Genomic DNA, 21,512 nt, shown 5'->3' with positions numbered 1-21,512 from the left:
TTAATTGATGACCACTGAACAAATTTTGAGATTTTTTTTCCCAAAGTTTTAAAAATTCTTGTATTCTTGAGTTTCGTTTTGTCTCATCTTTTGTCAAGGAGAAAGTTCAAGAAACACTGTGTAAATTTTCTGGTGGAGAGTCTGCTTCCTGTTTGTCTCTGTGAAGACATTGAACTTTTCTGTCTTGACGAAAGCATTTGACACGACCACATTACACAGAAGTCGCATCTGTGGAGAGGCGAATGCACTCACAATTCTTTTTCAAGTATCTGTAGTTTAATAAATGCGAAACAGATTCATCATGGGCCTCCGGTAGTTATTTTCCGCTAGAAGAATGCAAGGCTTGTGTGCTGCTGCCGAGAAACGAAATGAAAAAAATAACAAGAATTTTTAAAACTGTTGAAGAAAGTTTAACAAAATTTGTTCAGCGGTCATCAATAAAAGTTTGTACCAATGTAAGCGTGTTATTTCTTTATTTAGAAATGCAAGATATTTGGGAGTTTGTGATTCTATTCCCAAATGGACAGTCAAATATTAGCATGGTAACTCTGTTTAATTCAGATATGTGAGTTATGGACACAATAGTGCAAGGGTCTCCAACCTTTTTCCTCTAGTGAGCTACTTTTACAAAACGACAAATTTTAGTGGGGGGCAGGAAATTGAGTAAATTTTAGTGCCTTAGATGGGGTATGGTTAGATGCCTATAAAACATAAACCATTATTCATTTATTGGTCCACAAGTTAAGCTTCAAAATAACACACTTACAATGGTAATTCATCAAATTTTAGTTTTTCTGTACAATACATATAATTCAGAAATCCTTTGGCGAGCTACTTGGAAGGAGCTGGAGAGCTACAGGTTGGAGACTCCTGCAATAGTGAAATAAAAATACCAGCATCATGTAGAGCAGGGGTGTTCATTACGTCGATCGCAAAGGCATTTTGTGTAGATCACGTCCCGTCATCCATCCAGTCACATGACTAATATACATGACAACAGTCAGATTACACCTGACCCGAGGTCACATCATGGGCGCTGCATAAACAAGCGCGAGTTAGCTTAACCCTATAGCGTCGGATCCTATCGTCGCAGATAGAGCGCGGTTGCGGACTTTCCAGCAGCGTAACTCCGCAACCAGTCGTGCTCTCATGTAAATTCAAACGGCGTCTCAAAGTGGAGACATGGGGCTATCTAAATATTTTACCATCATTACGGTAATCTGCCTCTGTTGTTCCTCGAAGGTGACGAATGAGAGCGCGGGACTGCGGGGATTTTCCCAGTCATTTATTCGATGCGTAAAAGAAAACATACAGATGGATGTGTAAAATAGAAGTAGTTGTGTGAAAAAATGCAGTAAATTCTGATACGTCGTTTAACATGATTTTTATGGCTATAAAAAAAAAGACAAAACCATAATCAACATGATTAGCACTGTTATCGCTTTCAAACGAAAAATGCAATTTTACTCCTGGCTGGATGTCAGATGCTACTGCCCGAACTCTGCATCCCTCACTGATTCTATTCAGTGTCATCAGAGCAGTAATCATCATTCAAGTAATGATGAACATGTAGGAAGTTCAATTGTGTTGTGCAGTATTATCTCATGATGTTGTGCAAATAAATTTTACAAATAAATATATGTTTAACATTTTTGTATTAGGTGGTAGATCTTTCAGACACGATCATTTTAAAAGTAGCTCACATACTGAAAAAGTCTGAGAAAGCCTGATGTAGAGTGACCATTTTAAGACCAAAATGATGAGTCTGACAGCAGCAGTTTATGGAGCCGGAAGTACGCCCATGGTCACTTACTATTTGGAACGTAGCAGCTAGCATTTGTCCATTTATATATACAGTCTATGGGTCTGCATGCATGTCTATGGCAGAATGTTCAGCAGATACCATAGCGACACAGTACACACATAGCAAACGCAGCGAGTCCAAATGGCATTTATATGGATTTAAACAACACATTTTCAGGAATCTGATCAATACGAGCGCTCATGGTCAACAAAAAAGCAGCACAAATCAGCTCTCCTGTTATAGTTCCAACCAACCAACCAACTCTCTCTGGTCTGACCGTGTAAAAATAAAGCTAAGATTAAAGTCTAACTTGAGGAACAGAGCTTCAGACAGAGCAGTGCCTACAGCAAGCCAATCGCATTATTCTTTTTTCAGTCAGTATTGCGCCTAATAAGCCATAAACAACATAAACATATCCAATTTCTCGTTGTCCAATTGATTGGGCCAAATTGCATTAGAGGGATTAACCAGCTCTCCTCTGTCTCGCTGGAAATCCCCATTTAATATAATGACAAACAGCTTTGCGTTTGTCGCCAATGACTCTAAAGACTATTGTCACCAAATACATGTGTGCTGCCAGCGCTAATAACCCGAGCTAATATAGCATTCATTGAACCACGACTGATCTAAGGGCTTCTTGGGTTAAAACGTTGAAATTAATGTGAAAGAATTGTATGGTGAAAAACATGCCGCAGGGGCAGGCACAAATCTGCGGTGAAGTCTCGTGAAGCCTAATTGCTCATTACGAAAGAAATTATGTTTGGACTTATTTTGCGGTCCATTTCACGTGCCGTACATTAATGCAATAAGTCAATTAAAATGCAAATATGTCAGTGTAAGAACTGTCAAGGGAAGGGTGAATTATGGTGGGAAATAACAAACGGAATTAGATTTTTTTGCGTCTAAAAAATTTTTTTCTAGACAAAAGTTGCTGTAAATATGGCTGCATTCGACAGCAACATGGGAGTGTCTTGCTCAAGGACACTAAATTGAATTAAAAGAAAACTGAAATACAAGGTGTCCATAAAGTCTTGCTTATTACAAAGGCAAGATATATGAATTAGATTTGTTCTGTTGTACTCAGTGGTTATAAAAGTATTTAATCACATTGCATTTGTGTATTTCAGGCATCCTGTTGATTAAAGAGGCAGCCTTTTGAATGAACCACTTAGAAATGACTACTCCTCAAGAGAAGGCACAATGTGTTTCAAGGTTTATTGAGACAAAATCAGACACGCAGAGTCAACGAAACTATAGAACAAAGTATGGAAGAGATGTACAATCACATTTGTCAATTCATGGCACAAGAAATGTATGGAGACAGGGACAGTGTTCGATAGAAAGAGAAGTAGTTGTATTAAATGAGGTAAAAACTTTTGAAACCACTGAGTACAATAGAACAAGTTTGATTAAGATACCTTATCAATTGCCTTTGTAATACTTTTTTTTTTTTTTTTTTGTAAAGTGACTTTATGGACACCCTGTATATCTTAATCTTGCTGAAAGAAGACTTCAAACCACCAACCTGCTGGTAATCGGGCAAACATCTCCTATAAACTACACTACTATGACTTTGTTAATATTGATAACACTGTATTAATCTTATAGCACTTTGCCAGACACTCAAAGTTTGTGTATTATTTATTCACTCCACCCTCTACAACCACCACCCACACTCACCATACTCATACTAGGCTGAAGTGTCTTGCCTAAGGACACAACAGTTTGCATTAGAGGCTGTTGGTATTCCCAGTAGTCTCCCCTCAAAGCACTAACCAGGCCCAGCCCTGATCAGCTTCAGAGACCTGATAACATCGAGCATCCACAAGGTTGTCATTTTGCTGTTGAAAACACAGCTTTTGTCTCCATAACAACAGAGCCATCTCCTTTAAATAATACAATTTGTACCAAAGTGAAAGAAACAACCACTTTTCTTCAAATTATGGACCTTGTCATACATTTTGAAGACATCGATACCTGGGAGGACCACAACAGGCTGATAACTTTCAAATTGTACCTGCCTTTTCAGACTGTTTTGTTATATGCAACATTCTGAGGCATTGTCCCATTCAAAAGCTATTTTGCTTTAAATACTTAATTGCTGTGGCAACGGCCCTAACTGGTCACTACAGCAAGACAAACACAGTATCAGTACAAGTGGATTAAACCCATTTTGGACTGTGCCTTTTTAGATGTTTTAGGGACTCATAGTAAAAACATACGTAGGAACCATTTTCTAATTTATATTTAATTAGAAAAAAAAAGGTAAATTGTTGGGGTTTTTTTTGTTTATATTTTAAATTATTGTAAATAAAAAAAATATATATAATTAATTAAATAAAATTATGTGCAAGTACCATCTAAAATCCTTAATATCAAATAATTAAAAACAATGATTTTACATTCCTTAAAATATTCTATTAAGGTTATTATTATTATTATTATTATTATTATTATTATACTAAACATAATTAAAGATTTTGTGTGTTACTTACACATTTTTATTTTTTTTTACTTACAGTAATAAAAAAATAGGATTATAAACTTTAAAACTATAAAAAAAAAGTTAGGCAGCCATTTATCTCAATTTTTTTAATTACTGCTAAATTGTTAGGGTTTACAGTGTATGTTATATGCAACATTCTGAGGCCTTTTTCCTTTCAAAAGCCATATTATTTTGCATTAAATTCCTAATTGCTGCGGCAACGGTCTTAATTGGCCACTACAACAAGACAAAACACTGAATTATGTGTTTTAAATATTCGTTGATCAAATCCATTTCGGACTACGCCTTTTCAGATGTAATGGCGGCTGTTAGACGCAACATTTTAAAGACTTTTCCCCCATTCAAAAGCTGTATTAATTTGTTTAAAACTGTTAATCGCTATGGCAACAACTCTCATTTTCCATCATTCTAAAACCCATTGAGAGCAGACTAACAAAGACGCACATACTGGTTAACCGCGAAGCCGAATACCCGGGAGCCATTTTGTTTTTTGCGGCGTAAACAACAATTAATTTCTCTGACGGAGGACAAATGAGCGATTGGCGATGCAGGGGATGGAGTGGAAAAACAGAAGAGTCCGCGAGAGTCAACAGGCGATTCCTCCGCGCCGGTTTAGATGGATGGAAAGCTATTAAAAATGAAATATGTTCCAATGCACGGGGGTATTGTGGGAGTGCTGCAGAGGACATGCTAATGAGTCATCAAGCGTCGAGCATGTACACTGGATTTGGAGAACATCAGACGCTGCAGGCACTGAAAGCGTCTGGCCATTGTTCATGAGGATCACAGGACCAACACTACAGAGGCAGAGATATACTTCAAGATGATAGAAGGGAAGTAGCCAAAGACAAAGTTTGGAGTATGATGCTTTCTCAGTACTAAAGGTTCATACTTTAAGCCACGCTAGAACCTTGTTACCTCCTCAAAAACAGACCTGGAGTTGTGTTTTGTTTCATTCACACATGTTTGAGTAACCCTTTATTATTAGTCTGTCTATATCTCCAAAGCTCAAAATACTCTATGTTACTCTATGTTCCACCTTGTGATGTCATGAAGTGGTAGTTTTCAAGTTAAATGCTACCATTTACTTTTTGTTGAGTAGAGATTGGACATTCCAGGGCTAAAACTATCCAAATGATTCTAGTGAAAGTGAATGGAGTTTAAAATCACAGTCAAGCGCTTCCTGTATTGCCACATGATGACATCACAAGGTGGAACAGAGTGTTTGGGACTCAGGATAAATACACAGGATTTGTATGTTAAGCGTGTGAATAAAACAAAACAACTCCAAGTATGTTTTTGATGGGGAAACAACATTATAACATAGATCAGAAATTAGCTCTAGTGTAGTGTACCTATTTCGATATATTTGAGCAAAATTGGCTTGCCTCATTACAAATATATTCTATAAGCAGCTCTTGAGGTCAAAATAAGTCCACTATGTGCTGTCCGGATCTAATTATAAAGCCTTTTACCAGCTGAGAATCAGAAAATGAACAGTTAGCATGCTATTTGTTGTTAGCATTACCATGAGGCCAAAACCTCCGCTTAAAGACTCATCGTATCCGTTTAAAGTGAACTAGTTCTGGTGTAAGTCTGCAGGAAGGGGGCGGTGTTGCAGTTAACATGAAAGTGTAATTTAAACAGATCTCTCATTCTTTTTAATTACTTGTCATCTATGTTTCTTACAGCAGCTTGAAGAGAATTTTTTGCCAATTACTGACATATTTACTGCAGTCGTAGCTAAGTGCTTGTGTACATTCTCATAAGATAACCCGAAACAGACCTGACTTGGCCGTGTCCCATCTGCTGCACCGGTTGTAAACAGTCCAAGCCGTTAGCTGCAGCAATTAGCAACCATTTCTACATTAGCCAAGTCGCTCCATGCTACATTACTTGTATATCAGGTTCCGTGTTCAAGCAGTTGAAAGAGACAATCCAGGAATACAAATTAGTGCATCAGTTTTTCCAGTCCCAAGCCTGAACGGGAGGCAGGGAGGGCATCTGACATTTATTTATTTTCCTATTTATCTTTATTTATCCAGGAAGACCCAATGTGCGCCCCCAATTTTGCTTGTCCTTGAAATATATTCCAAGTTTGTGAAGCAAAACAGCCAAAAGCTCTTTTCCTGTGGCAGTTCTGGTGCACCTAGTCCTTATAAACTTATACAGTCATGTGATTTTGTATTAAATGTTCCTGTATTGATACTTAACAAGGTATTCCAACAGTCTATGAAGCAGTCCCTTATAAATACATTTTATACCGTGTTGTTCTCACACAGACAGCGAAGGCCAGCCTACCTTTTCATAGACAATACAGTGATGGGTTTTGAATTAATCGCCTGTAATGAAACATGAAATGAAACATAAATCATGTGCCAAAGAAACACAGTCTGCAAATCATAATTAAAAATGGCATGTTGAACTGTCTGACGCCCTCTGGTGGCAGCTGCATGAAGTGAAGCATGTTGGAATGGTGAATTAGCAGCATGGCTATTGTAAACGGATTAATACCAGAGTAATGCTTTAAAACGAAGGAAATGCAAGTGCTGAAATAATAATAATAAGAACAAGAACAAGAACAAAAAGAACAAGAAGAATAAGAAGAACAAGAAGAATAAGAATAAGAACAAGAACAAAAAGAATAAGAAGAACAAGAAGAAGAAGAAGAAGAACAAGGACAAGAAGAACAAGAAGAAGAAGAACAACAAGAGGAACAAGAAGAACAAGAACAAGAATGGTTTCAATAGATTGTAGATAGATAAATATGAATGAAATAATAACTACACCAGAGTTCATTTAATAAAGACGCACTGTGTAACTTTTCTGGTGTAGTGTTCCTTGTTTGTTTCCATGGAGGTGTTATTGCTTTGACCGGAGTATTCTACAGTATGGAGTTAAACTTTATTTAATTACAAGTATTTTTACGGCTTCAAAAACAAACTTGAAAAGCGGGTGGTTAGTCTCATGATTAAATGGGGTTATCTTGATAGAGAGACGTTTAAAGCCACTGTGGAACTTTCCAGGCAAAGCATTCCATCTCCATGGAATTGGGAGAAAAGTTACAGAGCTTTTAACATCACTTTTAACATAGTATTACATAAAGTAGCACATTTATTTCCATCAAATAAATCCCGAAGGAGGAAAAACAGAAATCAAAATATATTTCCGTGAATCCCCACTCCACATCCCAAACCAGTGAACTATTTTGGCGATAAACATTGCTCTGTGTCTATGGTGCGTGAATGGCCTAGAAAGCACTTGCTCCCGCTTTTTAGGCCAACAAAATCCCATATTCCAATCGCATGACCTTAAATGCCACAATCAATATACTGGGAAGGGAAACAAAACACCAGCCAAATTACACCAGACAGTCCTGCTTCCTTTATAATCCTTGTTCTCACACATGAATATTTGAAACTAGATGCTGGTGTGTTTTGCTTGCTAAGGAAATCTGGCATATCATGTGTTCAAAATTCACACTCTCAAAAGAAGATCCACGCCCTGACCTGCAAGTCACACCACTGTGCAGGAAATGCGTGACATCATAGGGGTTAAAGGTTTCAAAGTGCAGTTTTTTGGAAATATTGGGTGAACTGGGTTGATGCAAGCTGTAGGAAAAATGATTGTATGCATGAATTTATAGGTGGGAACTGTTGCCACGGTTCTCAGTTTCGATACTAAGGAATAGACTCCGTACTCAATTACCACTGTTGATATTACGATATTAAAAAACACTCTTTATTTAGACAATAGAATGTACTTTCCTTTACGTGGACTTATATCTGTGTAATCCCAATATACTGTATACAGAAGTGGACTAAGTGAGTGTGACGTCATGCATAGCAGCTCCAGTCAAATGAAGCTCATCGAGGCGAGCAGTTATGGGGGTGAATTTAGAGCCGAGTTTCATATTTGGAATTCTAGGCTGAGGTAACACCCCTTCCCACCCACACTGCTGGTTTAGCCATAGACTGTATATATAAATGGGTTTAGCAAGAAGTGGGCAATTAGCAACGCTGTCAGTCAAACCTGTTGCTAACGAAGCGACCTCGAGGAAAGAAGGCACCTGATTTGACTTATTAATGTCCATGTCTTGATTTACGGACACAAAAGCGAAATAAAAATATCAGGATTGTGTAAAGTGGGTTAATACGAACATTTTAAGAGCAAAATGACAAGGCTCATAGCAGCAGTTACAGAGAGAGCGGCAACAGTTTTTTAGCGTAAAGTGAATTGGAGTCAGAGTCGATGGAGCTGGAAGCGCGCCCATGATCACTTCCTATTTGGAATGTGGTGGCTAGCAGGTTAGCTAAGTCCATTTATATATACAGTCTATGGCAATCCCTCAGTGGTCCAGGTAGGTTCCATGGGTCTATACTCGTCTATGTGTCTTATACTTGTTTCTGTTCTGTGAATGTGACTTTAGTATCAATACCTGCTCAAATGAGTATCTGGTTTTGATACTAGTTTTATTATTGATGCTCTAGTGGGACGTACAGCAGTCAGGTAATCCATTTTTTGTTTTATATATTTATAACTATAGTATAAAGTTCTATGTATTGAACTTCAACTGTTCACTTAGTTCGGCCATCTTAATCTTAGTCTCATGTTTTAACTTAAAGGTGCACTATAATGTAACTTTTCGGTTGGAGCGTTCGCCACCTGCTTGTTTAAGCTAAATTTCAATTACAACTTTATTGCTTTGATTTGAATGTTCCACAGTAAGGCGTTACACGTTTTTATCTATACATAAATTTTTACTGTGAGTGGGTTCACCTCTTCACAGATCTGAGCTGTAACTTGACCTACATACATCCATTGTCTCCATAGATAACGTTGTTTCATGCTATACTGTGGAACATTCTTCAGCGCACCTTTAAATGAACGTTTAGGAACCATGTTAATGTATCTCTCAGAATGGGAAAAAACATGTTGCCTGGTGCATCGATCTATACAATATAAAATCTATATATTATCTACACAGAACGCCACAGGTGAAGCTAGCTTGCGACAGCCTTGAGAACTGGTTTACTAGGCTGGATTAGCTCACAACAGCTTAGAATAGAAACATTATGGCACAACAAAAGCTGTACACACGAGTAGACGTGCACATATGAAAAACATCCACCCCCCTCTGCTCGCAAGCTAGCAGAGGTAAACATCGCTGCGCCAGTACACAAATGGCTCCTGACGGCATACCGAACAGCGCTGGTTAAACCAGGCCCCGGCGCTAATCGGAAGCTACAGCGGTGGAAGCTAACAAGAACGAGGAAATAGGACTCAAGGGAAGGAGCTGGGAGAGATAGGAGGTGCAGAGAAGTGTGCTATATACAGTGTGAGCCCCGGAGGTGCAGGGAAAACAGGTGAGGTTTGACTAGAGCGCTGTACCAGATGTTGTACCGTTGGTTATGTTAGCAACATTGTGTTTTTAAATGCTAAACACCTTCACTAGAATCATTCGGAGAAACAAAAGATAAAAAGAGCTGTTAACTTGAAAACTACCACTTCATGACATCACAAGGTGGAACAGAGCATTTTGAGCTTTGGAGATATAGACAGACTGATAATGAAGTGTTACTCAACATGTGTGAATGAAACAAAACACAACTCCAGGTATGTTTTTGAGGAGGTAACTGCATTATGACATGGCTTAAAGCTCACAAGAGTATTTTTTGTGTAATACAGAACATTTAATTTGCCTTAATAAAGCAGAAACAAATAGTTAAATAAAATTCACACTGAGTCACTTACAGTTACAGTTACAGTATATAACTTGGCATGGCATGTCACCTGCATGATTCTATGGAAATAAAAAGTTAAAACGATACATTCTTCATGGACATAAATATATTTTATGCCGTACTATTAAAGCCATTGCCACGTAGACAATTCCAGATCACATAAGAGTCAGGTCTGTGGACATGCAAGCCCAATTAGAGCAAGGACACATGTCTCTAGATTTTCAGTACAATAAAAACACCAACATGAAAAACCTGATTCCAGTTTAGTATTTTATTTTTTTTGCTAAAATTATGGTCAATCAATATCATTATTTTCTTCAGATCAAAAGCTATTATAGGTTTACGGACATGTTTTTGTTATAGATTCAGAAATGTCTGGGAACGGGCGTATACCAATTGTCGCTTGTTTTAAAATTCAGCTTTTAGGACAAATTTCATCAAGGTCAATTCCAAGTTCAAATTGTACTTTAATTTTCTGTAAACCTTGGTTGATTCTCAGCCTTTGATAACAAATATAAACATAGATATAAGAAAAACATGTACGAATATGTATACATTTATAAATCTGTAGATAAGTAAAACAAAAGAACTTCACATTCTGATTTTTGTATCACACGTTGCCATATCCTAGCTTCTTTTTCTCAGAGCTAATCGCCTAATCTCCTCGTGTCCCTTTGCTAGCCTGATCCGCGTTATCTCCATAGACTTAGACAGTATCTTTGCCTGTAAACCGATTCGGCACAGCGCATTCTTTCACTGCATGTTCCAGGGACCTAAGTACATCTAGCATTAGCCGTCTGCTAGCTAATCTCTAACTGTCAGAAATGCCCAGGCCCTATCTTCTACAATGGGGCTAGTGTGTTTGTAAAGGGCAAGAATGGAAGCTAGTATATCTTTAGTGGTTAAAAGCGCTACAGGTTTAATAGGGTTATGTGCGTAGACAAGGAGGACTGGACTGAGCGCGTCAATGCACACAGGACGTTAGCGTTAGCGACATTTACGTGTTCAAATGTCAGCCAGATTAAGCAGGATAGACAGTAAAGGACATGCTAATGCTAAGGTGTGTGGTTTCTATGTTGTGGGTTCGAGTTTGTAGATATATAGATAGAAATGGGGAAAGGAGGGTTTCATTTAGTCTCTGAAGAATTAAAGGAACAGTATGTAGCCTGCGCTCTTACGGTTTTAAAAATGTACTACAATAAAATCACAACTGAACCTACAGACCATAGACTGTATAAAGAAGTGGACTAAGTGAGTGTGACGTCACCCACAGCGTTCAGCTTCAGTCAAATGAAGCTCATCGAGGTTAGCAGCTACACAAGTGAATTTGGAGTCGACTTCCCTATTTGGAATTTCGACTGCGAGAATCATAGAAACCAAAAAGGCAATCTGGAGAGAAGCTGTGTAAGGTAATGCCCCTCCCCGTCCGCACCGCTGGTTTGGCAGGTGGCAGGCGCTTAGCAACGCTGTCAATCAAACTTGTTGCTAACGCTAGCGGGTGCGACCTCGGGGAAAGAAGGCGCCTGGTTTGTCTGTTATTAATGTTCATATCTTAATTTAGGGACACAACAAAATAAAAACACCAGGATCATGTAGAGCGGGTTAATACGAACATTTTAAGACCAAAATGATGAGCCAGTTACAGAGAGAGGGGACGGTTTTCTAATGTAAAGTGAAATGGAGTCGATGGAGCCAGAAGGGCGCCTGTGATCACTTCCTATTTGGAACGCGGCAGCCAGCAGGTTATTTATGTCCATTTATATATACAGTGTATGCTGCATATAGAGGACACACACAAGTTTGTCTCATTCTCAGTTTATGGACAGGCCCCATGTAGAAGCTCAGAACCTCCAGAATTCACTCACTGAGCTGCAGAGGCTGCACTAGCACTGACTCATGATTGTCTGCAGGTGCTGGGGTTTAGGTAGAGACCATTCTGATGCATTTTAGGTTTAAACCAACTGGATTTCAGCATTGAAACTGGCAACACAAATGAGAGACTCATGTGAAGCTCATTCTACTTTCTTATTAGATAATCGTCTTGAGAAAAAAGACAAAATTATAACAAACAACTTGCCCATCATTTCCAATGTTTTTGTAATTAAGAATAAATCAGCATAACAATTGTTATTATTGGTAAAAGCTATATTTGAGTGGAACATGTTTACCTCGTTTCTGGGGACACAGTGAGGTCATGCTTATGAAATGTATTGTATTATTTTGAAGTAAAGTTCTCTTATCTGAGAAACATTCCCAATTTGCCTCCTGACTATGCAAATGCAATAACTGTAAAACAAAATGGCAGCTCTACTATTGTTTTTTAAATTGGCAAGAACAGGCGAGATAACATATACTTGCCCCCGTAGGGAAATTTGTCCTCTGCATCGTTCCCTCACTGCTTCTGGGACCACCTGTCAGGAGCACTGGGACCCTCCAGATCTCAGGATGAGCACTGCGCATGTTTTGGTTAACCACTCTGCCACTCTACTACCCCAAACAGACTGTGCTGGGCGTGTACTTGTGCACATGAGGGGAGAAAAATACAAACCTGCAACAGACTTATAATAAACTGTCATTTATCTTATTCTTATATTTATATTTCCATGTGTTCAATATTGTTTAAAACTGGCTCTAAACACCTTATAAGAAAAGAAAGTTTCAGAAAGTTTTCTTCTTCCCACTCCTTTTCGAGATTAAATATGAAAAATATGTGAAATGTACATTAAGTGCACCGGATACATGTGTTCATTAATCTGCTCAAAATAAATAAATAAATAAATGAAATGTAAATGAAATGAACATGGCTGTTTTCATTAAATTATCTTACAGTTAAACTCCATATTATGGCCTTAACCAGATGCAGTAATGAATTCTGAAGTTACGACCTAATCCTGTTATTTATGGAGTGCTTCTGAATTAAAGTCACGGAGCAAACCTCACTTTTCATCCTCTCACTGTCATGATCCTTCAGCTCTCTCCCTTTACCTCTCCCTCCTTGTGTCCTTCACTCTAGAAGAGCTGTTCCCGCCTACCTGGGAGGAGCCGTGGTTCAACACCAGCTGCAGCCTGTCAGTGTCAGTACTCACCTGTGGTTCATCTCCAATCAGCCCACATTTACCCGGCTCTACCACCCTCCCAACCAGTTTGTCCACGCCATTTTTGCAGAATAGACTGTATATATTAATGAACATAGCTAACCTGCTAGCCGCCATGTTCCAAATAGGAAGCAAGCATGGGCTGCGCTTTTTTGGTTCTATCAACTCTGGCTCCAATTCACTTTCTATTGAAAAATTGTGGCTCCTCTCTCTGCAACTGCTGCTGTGAGCCTCATCATTCTGGTCTTAAAATGTTCGTATTAACCCTCTCTACGTGATCCTGGTATTTTTATTTCGCTATTATGTCCATAACTCAAGATATGAACATTAATAAGAGACAAATCATGCGCCTTCTTTCCTTGAGGTCGCTTCGTTAGCAACAGGTTTGATTGACAGCGTTGCTAAGTGCCCGCTCCCTGCTAAACTCATTTATATATACAGTCTCATTTATAACTCATTTATATATACAGTCTACGAGGGGCGTTACCTCAGCTAGGCAAATCTGACACATTCTTTCCCCGAGGTTGCTCCCGCTAGCATTAGCAACAGGTTTGATTGACAGTGTTGCTCAGCGCCCACTCCGTGCTAAACCAGTGGTGCGGGCGGGAAGGCGTGTTACTTTCAACAGCCTCGCTCTGGATTGGCTCTTTGGTTGCTATAATACTTGTGGTCGGAATTCCAAATATGGATCTCGGCTCCAAATTGGCCGCTATAACTGTTAGCCTCGATTAGCTTCATTTGACTGGAGCCGAACGCTGTGGGCGACGTCACACTCACTCAGTCCACTTCTTTATACAGTCTATGGGTGGGACGTCCTGCTGATATATAACATTGCCCGTGCACTCCATCTGAAACTATGACGCCATTGAATTGTAGAACATGAGCACCATCTATAGACAAACAAACACACCTACAAACACGTGGAGCGATTTTTTATTCCAAGATTGAGTAAAGTGATAGGGGCGAAGGCAGTCTGCAGCTTAAACCATTAAAAAGCAATTAGACCTAATGGTGGTCAAATCATTTCTCTGAATATTGACTTTTCCATTTGAGCGTGTCAGGCGCTTTGGGCTGAATGATGCGCTCCGACATGCGTGGGATTCTCTTAGGTGATTGGAAACCGGGACACCAAATGCCAAAGTTAGAGGATTGCAACTTTGGAGTATGATAAGCTATGGTCAGATCTATGTTTATTATTGTAGTTTGCTATGGTGTAACAAGTGGAATCATAAATTTTACAATAGCTCGTTATAATTTCATGGTTAAATGAAACGACCCAGCTGTGCGATTTGGGGTATTGATGAAGCGAGCGCATAAAACTGAACGTAAAGGACTTTTTAAGCCTAAGGAAGACTTGAAATGTGTTCTTATTGGATCCACCATTCGCCGCCACCGGAGGAAACCAGTCAGGAGTGGAGCATTAGCAAACTGCGCGTGTTTTAAGTTAATGGGGAGAATTCTAGCATAAAATTGATGACTTGTCTTTACGGAACACACAAACCCCACACGCTGTTAGATTAGAGCTGAAGATTTTACTTATGGCATAACAGATTTTGGCTGATACAAATTGTAAACCAAATAATCAACTCATTTCTTGACATCCCTAAAGCAAATAAAGCTAAAACGGTACATTATTTAAAATTTGAGAGTTATAGAAACAATTAAATGGTCCATATTTTGTGTTTTTCTGATCTATGTTACAATGTTTCCTCATTAAAAACAGTTGAGTTTTGTTTCATTCAAAAATCCTGCATATTTAGACCGAGTTCTTCTCTCAAACTGTTAACACTCTGTTCCACCTTGTGATGTCATGAGGTAATACAGGAAGTGATCCACTGTGTTTTTAAACTCCATACGCCATCACTAGAATCATTTGGAGTAACGTCAACCCTGTAACTGCCAATATCTAATGAACAAAAGGTAAAACGTAGCTGTTAACTTGAAAACTACCACTTCATGACATCACAAGGTGGAACGGAGCATCCTGTATACTCCCTGGTTTGTGTGTTAAACATGTGCGAATGAAACAAAACACAACTCCAGGTCTGTTTGTGACGAGGAAACAACATTGTAACATAGATCAGAAAATAGCGCGATATGGCCCCTTTAAAGTTTGATAAAAATGGAACTTTCTTACTTTCTACACTCCCGAATTCAATAAAACCATGACACTGCTCAAACTATTCTCTTTTATATGTGTCAGTATCAAAAGTTCACGTCCCCTGCCTCTGTACTCTTGTGTTCGGGTCAGCTCCGCATTGATTCGCTTGTTGACGCCGTCTTAAGTGAAATCACATAGAAATTAGATAAGTGGCGCGTCTCTCCTCTGCTCTCTCATCCCCCACTTCCTCGTCTTCGCCTTTGCTCTTTACTTAGTGCCGCTCCGGTGCCATCCATCACGGCGTCCCCTCCTGGCCCCTCCCCCCGCGCGGTTGGCATGGCTGCGGGGGATCGATGCCAGAGCGATCCCTCATCTCCGCGGTCACTCACCTACAGTGCAGCGGGTAAAGCTCTGGGGCAATGTGGGAAAGTATAAAAACATACTGGACAAAAAGTATAGTATGGTAGTATTGTAAAAGTACTACTGCTGCTGCTGATGCAATGTGGAAAAGTAGAAAAAGATACTGAACAAAAAGTTACTACTACTGCTGCTACTGATGCAGAATAAACCTGTAATCTACTACGACAACTGCTACTGTTAATTCTACTATAACTTCTACAACAACTGCTACTCCTACTACTGCTGCTACTACTACTGCTGCTACTACTACTCCTACTACTGCTGCTACTACTCCTACTACTGCTGCTACTACTACAACAACTACTACTACTGCTACTCATACTACTACTGCTACTTCTACTACTACTACTGCTGCTACTACTACTGCTGCTACTACTACTGCTGCTACTACTACTGCTACTCCTACTACTGCTGCTACTACTACAAAAACTACTACTACTGCTACTCATACTACTACTGCTACTTCTACTACTACTACTGCTGCTACTACTGCTGCTCCTACTACTACTGCTCCTACTACTACTGCTGCTACTACTACTACTACTCCTACTCCTGCTGCTACTACAACAACTACTACTGCTACTCCTACTACTACTGCTACTACTACTAGTGCTGCTACTACGACTGCTACTACTACTACTACTGCTATTACTACTACTTGTGCAGAATAAACCTGTCCAGCAATGTGGAATAAATACTACAGTAAAGATCTGGTCACTACTACTACTGCAACTACAACTGCTGCACTAGGAGAGTGCCGCAATAAAGCCTGGTTACTACTACTACTTTTACTACTGCTACTTCAACTGCAACAAATACTATTACAACTACAATACCTACTACTGCTTCTACTACTAATGCAGAAATAAAAGTATGGTTACTATGGATAAGACTAGTATGTGATTAGTTCTGGTAATAATACTAGTTAGTACTGTAAAATATGTGCAGTTATGCTTGTATTAAAATAACAAAACAAAACAACTACCACTACTACTACTACTACTACTACCACCACTACTACTACTACTACTACTACTACTAAACTACTAATCAAGAAACTACTAGTCAAGAAACGTTACAAATACTGTGAATAACCAACTGCTACTACATTTTTACGATCATCAGTGTTATTATTTTAAGTGCACATTTTAAAGTCCCATCAAGATGAATTGCACTAAATGTGTTGTAAATCATATTCGTTTAAAATAAAATAAATGCACCACTCTGAGGCCAGTTTGTGCCCTCACTGTCCCCAAGAAGCGATATGGTGGCTGGTTGCCCGGGGCGACTGACAGCTGCTGGCAGGTGGGCGGGGCCTATCACGTCGCTCACCCCGACCCCTCTCTCACCTCTCATTAAACGCTGGCAGCTGATTGGCTGACCGGCTCGGCACCTGTCACTCAAATGCGCCCGGGAACGGTGAGATCGGATCGCCGGAGCTCCGCGCTGAAGTGTGGGGCTAGCTAGGTGACGGCAATTTGTATGGGGGAAAACATGACTGATAGGTTTATTAATAAGATGTGACAATGCATTCTTAAAAAGCAGCATTAGCTCAGCAAAAACGGGAGAAGAGCTAATCAGTTTGGAAGCACAGTGAATTGGCATTTTTTGGGAGGAGGAGTGCGCTTTTGCAACTTAAGCATTGTATTTTAGATCACTTCCTATTACAAAGTTAGATTTAAGGGAACTGTGTGTAGCTATAGACTGTATACATGTATACACAGCTAACCCGCTAGCCACCTCGTTCAAACAGAAAGTGATCATGGACGCAATTCACTTTAATTTGAGGAATTCACCCCTCTCTCTGCAAATGCTGCTGTCAGACTCGTCATTTTGGTCTTAAAATGTTCATATTAATTATTTATTTTGCTATTATGTCCTTAACTCACGTGGTCAGAATTTGAAATATGGAACTCAGCTCCAAACTGGCCCCTATAACCACTCGCCTCGATGAGATTCATTTAGCCGAAGTTGAACACTATGGGCGACGTCACACTCACTTAGTCCACTTTTTCATACAGTTTAAGTGTAGCTGTGCTCTCACTGTTTAAACAAGAAATACAGTGGTCCCTCGCTATATCGCAGTTCACCTTTCACGGCCTCGTTGTTTCGCAAGGTTTTTTTTCAGTCTCTTCTGTGTCTCCTGTACAGTACAGAATGTGTTCAGACAAATTTACATAAATGTTGGATCGCAGTGTGACTCTGAAGTGCTGTATGTTCGCAAGTTTTCTCCACGACAATACCCACAATGTCGATGAAACGTTCGGCACCGACAAAGGTGCCTACGAAGGTTTGAACTTTGAGAGAGTTTAAACAAGAGAGAAATGTGAGAAAATGTTAATACCTGTGTGGGAAAAGTGTATAAAGTGTGTGGTGAGGGGTTTTACAGCTGCAAAACATAGAATAATTGTAAAAAATAAAGCTGTCTACTTCACGGATTTTGCCTATTGTGGGTTATTTTTAGAACATAACTGTACTACAATCACAACTGAACCCATTTTGCCGTTTGCCTTAACCTTTAGACAGACACACATATTTGTCTCTTTCTCAGTTTATGGACAGGCCTCATGTGAAAGCTCAGAACCTCCTGACTTCACTCACTGAGCTGCAGACAACAACCATATTTTAGTATTAAATCTGGCAACCCAAACAAATGGTCTAATCACAGTCAATGTTTTTGTATTTAAAAATAGATCAGCATTACAATTGTTATCTATAAAAGCTTGAATTGAAATTGAATTGAACATGTTTATCTTGTATTTGGAGACATAGTGTTTATGAAATTTTAAATAAAAAACAACAACAAACATTTATCATATTTTCAGTATAAATTGCACTAGACCAGTACTTACCACCACAAACTCCCATTAGATGTAAAGCTGACCGAGTAGTTTCGAAAGCCCAAACAGCCCAAATGCATCCTTTAATTCACAGCAATAAAAATGTGCAATATACCAGATTTTCTCTAATTACCATAAACATACAAACTCATCGAAACAAAATGGCTCCTCTTAGATTTCCAGGCATGTGTCTCCCTATACTACATCCAGTCATTTTGAGATCTTTAAAGTGTCTATCGCTCTTGATCAAAAGCAGACTAGATAAAAATGTTTTGGTGCAATAAAAACACTCCAAACTTCCAAACACATCCATCTTAACTTTATCTGACAGAACATGGTGACGGATTTATTAACTGTGTAACTATGTGATACAAAGAGGCCATCGCGTCGTCACAATAACACAACACATGAATAGGTAATCGTCACCTGCTCCCAGACACATTACAGATGACACAGACACTTTAAAAGTTTCCACATTTAAATGACATTACGTTCTACCTGACTTTTGCCTCCAAACAAAATATGAAGAAAACAAGTACTACAATTACACTTTGAACTATGGTCAGGTCAAATCTGTGCCTCTCACCACAGATCTGACTTGTAATCTAGCCTAGCCTCCATCAAGATAGAGATGTTTAATGTGATTAGGACCATCCCAGTCAAAGTAATATCAAGACAAGCCGATATAATAGAGCGTCCTTTATGGAAAATCTACTTTTTGGAGCTGTCTGTCAAATCATAACTTTGCTTCCTCATCAAAAACACGTCTGAACAGGTTTTAGATGTTATCCGTGCATGTTTGAGTAATCTGACGATCTTTCCAGGGCCCTATCTTGTCCAATACTCGGAATACGAAACTATGTCATCCATTCTCCCGCACGAATGGCAACTTTTCATAAATATACAAAAACTGTACACTACAACTTCACAAACCTGATGCGATGTGCGGTAGTTTCATTAGCGGGACGCACGGTGATTGTGTCGTGGTAGCGCTCTGAAAGAGGACCGACTCAAAAAAGAGACTGAAACTTTTGTTTTACGCGAGTATAGCATTTTCAAATCGATAAAAAGGTAACATGGTGATCGAAATATGAAAATTATGAAGAGACTCAACTCGACTCATTATCCTCCATCTCCAGTAGAGTTGAGAATGTGATGATTGTAATGTCAGCAGGGCGCTTGTTCATAATCTTGTACAGCATACCTAACTTTCATGTCAGTTACGCAGATTGACTGAGTGCTCTGGTGGAATGAAGCTAAGAGCGTGCAGGAGAGGTCTGTCATGGAGCTAGTGAGATGTTACAGGGAGGATGAGGAGGCGGGAGGCGGGGGGGGGGGGGAGGTACAGAGAGGGCCTGGGGACCGGAGCACTGGAGCTGGAGCCGAGCCAGGACTGTGTCAGCACTTTGGAGGAGAGCTATAGGACGAACAGAACACAAGAACCATTAGGGGAACAATGAGGAGCACACTTACAGCCAGTTAGTCAGCTCGAGCGAAGGAAGCCAACATCTTTCAGCTTGTGCGGTTGTTAGGGGTGACAGTGTTGTTAGTGTTGCAGTTTGTTTTGGCGTGTTCGGTCGGGTTTTTTGCATCTAAGGCTTTTCGTCTAATCGGTTCGACGGTTAAAGTGTCACGTGTCAAAGGCCAGAGACGGAAAAGCTGATGAACTTCTGGCAAAATCTGTGGCACATCAAACAATCAGGAACCTCCTCAAGGCGATGATGTAGCAGCTGAAGACAAAACAGTGATGGTGGACGAGCCTTATCCCAGTTGTGTGTGTGTGTGTTTGAAGTGTGTCTGTGCACTTCAAAATATAATCTCGGAACTTTTCATTTCACAGGCAGAGCTCCTGTCAAGACATAGATTAGCATCTGAATAAAGTGTGGCCCAGGGCATCTGAAGCGTCTGCCCTCGAAGGCGATTGACGTGATTTTGATGACTAAATCGTTCGGTCTGAATGTATCATTATGGGCAGTGTTGGTGGTTGGTGGAGTAAATGGATTGGAATTCCTTTAGTGTTGGTGGTGGTACCATTGTCGGTGGTGTAGTAGCTGTTAGCAGTAGAGCTGTTGGCTGTTAGCGGTTTTGTACTCTGTTGTTTGCTGTATTATTGTTGTTGTGTACTGTTGTTGGTTGTTAGTGGTTGTGTTGGGTCAACTGTAACAGAAAACGCACACCAAAGTCATGATATGTATATTTAATGTTTGTTGTAGAGTGGGCTGACCTCACTGGGTGACCTCACACTGGGACCTCCCGTTTGTTGGAGGGGGATATGAGCACCTGGGCTGGCAATGGAAGAAAATAAATGATTTGACGGAGGTTTTTTGCCAAAACATCTAAAATTTAAAAAATAAAACGTCGGCCACCTGAGTGTGTCATGCATTTTTTTTAACTTTCAAGTGTTAGTGTTTTTTTGTGTGTTTTGCCATTGTTGATAGTGTAGTATGCTGTTAGTAGTAGTGCTGTTTATCGTTAAAGGTATTGTTGGGTACTGTTGTTGGTGGTTAGCGGTTTTATAGGCTGCTGTTAGCGGTATTGTTATTGGGTACTGTTAGCGGTATTGTTGGGTACTAATGTTGGCTGTTAGCGGTGATGTAGTCTGTTGTTAGCGGTATTGTTGTTGGGTGCTGTTGTTGTTTTTTAGCGGTTTTGTAGTCTGCTGTTTGTAGTATTATTATTGGGTACTGCATTTGGTTGTTAGCGGTTTTGTAGTCTGCTGTTTGTAGTATTATTATTGGGTACTGCATTTGGTTGTTAGCGGTTTTGTATTCTGCTGTTTGTAAAAGAAAAAAAATGAAATCTGTCAACAGGACAAAAAGTTGTCGTTGAGTGAAGATGTTTCGCTGCTCATCCAAGCCGCTTCTTCACTTCTGGTCAGATTACTTGGACACTGCCTTATATCTGTCTGAAGAGAGGAGCTAACGATACTGAAACTAACATACAGGTCTATTGAGCTAAACTAAGTGTGAACTGTGCCCGAGTCAAACTTAGCATAATCATTC

The 21,512-nt window shown here is 39.6% G+C and overlaps 1 protein-coding gene across 1 annotated transcript in view; it reads right to left on the bottom strand.

Annotated features, from left to right (window-relative positions):
- Positions 1–21,512, bottom strand: part of fut8b (fucosyltransferase 8b (alpha (1,6) fucosyltransferase)) — a 234,379-nt gene that overhangs the window by 78,654 nt on the left and 134,213 nt on the right. The gene's annotated exons all lie outside the window — the stretch shown is intronic.

The sequence above is a fragment of the Periophthalmus magnuspinnatus genome, chromosome 24 (genome assembly GCF_009829125.3).
Source record: "Periophthalmus magnuspinnatus isolate fPerMag1 chromosome 24, fPerMag1.2.pri, whole genome shotgun sequence".
NCBI classification, from domain to species: Eukaryota; Metazoa; Chordata; class Actinopteri; order Gobiiformes; family Gobiidae; genus Periophthalmus; species Periophthalmus magnuspinnatus.
Note: the sequence above shows the minus strand (reverse complement) of the source record. Positions and strands in the feature narration are given on the sequence as shown.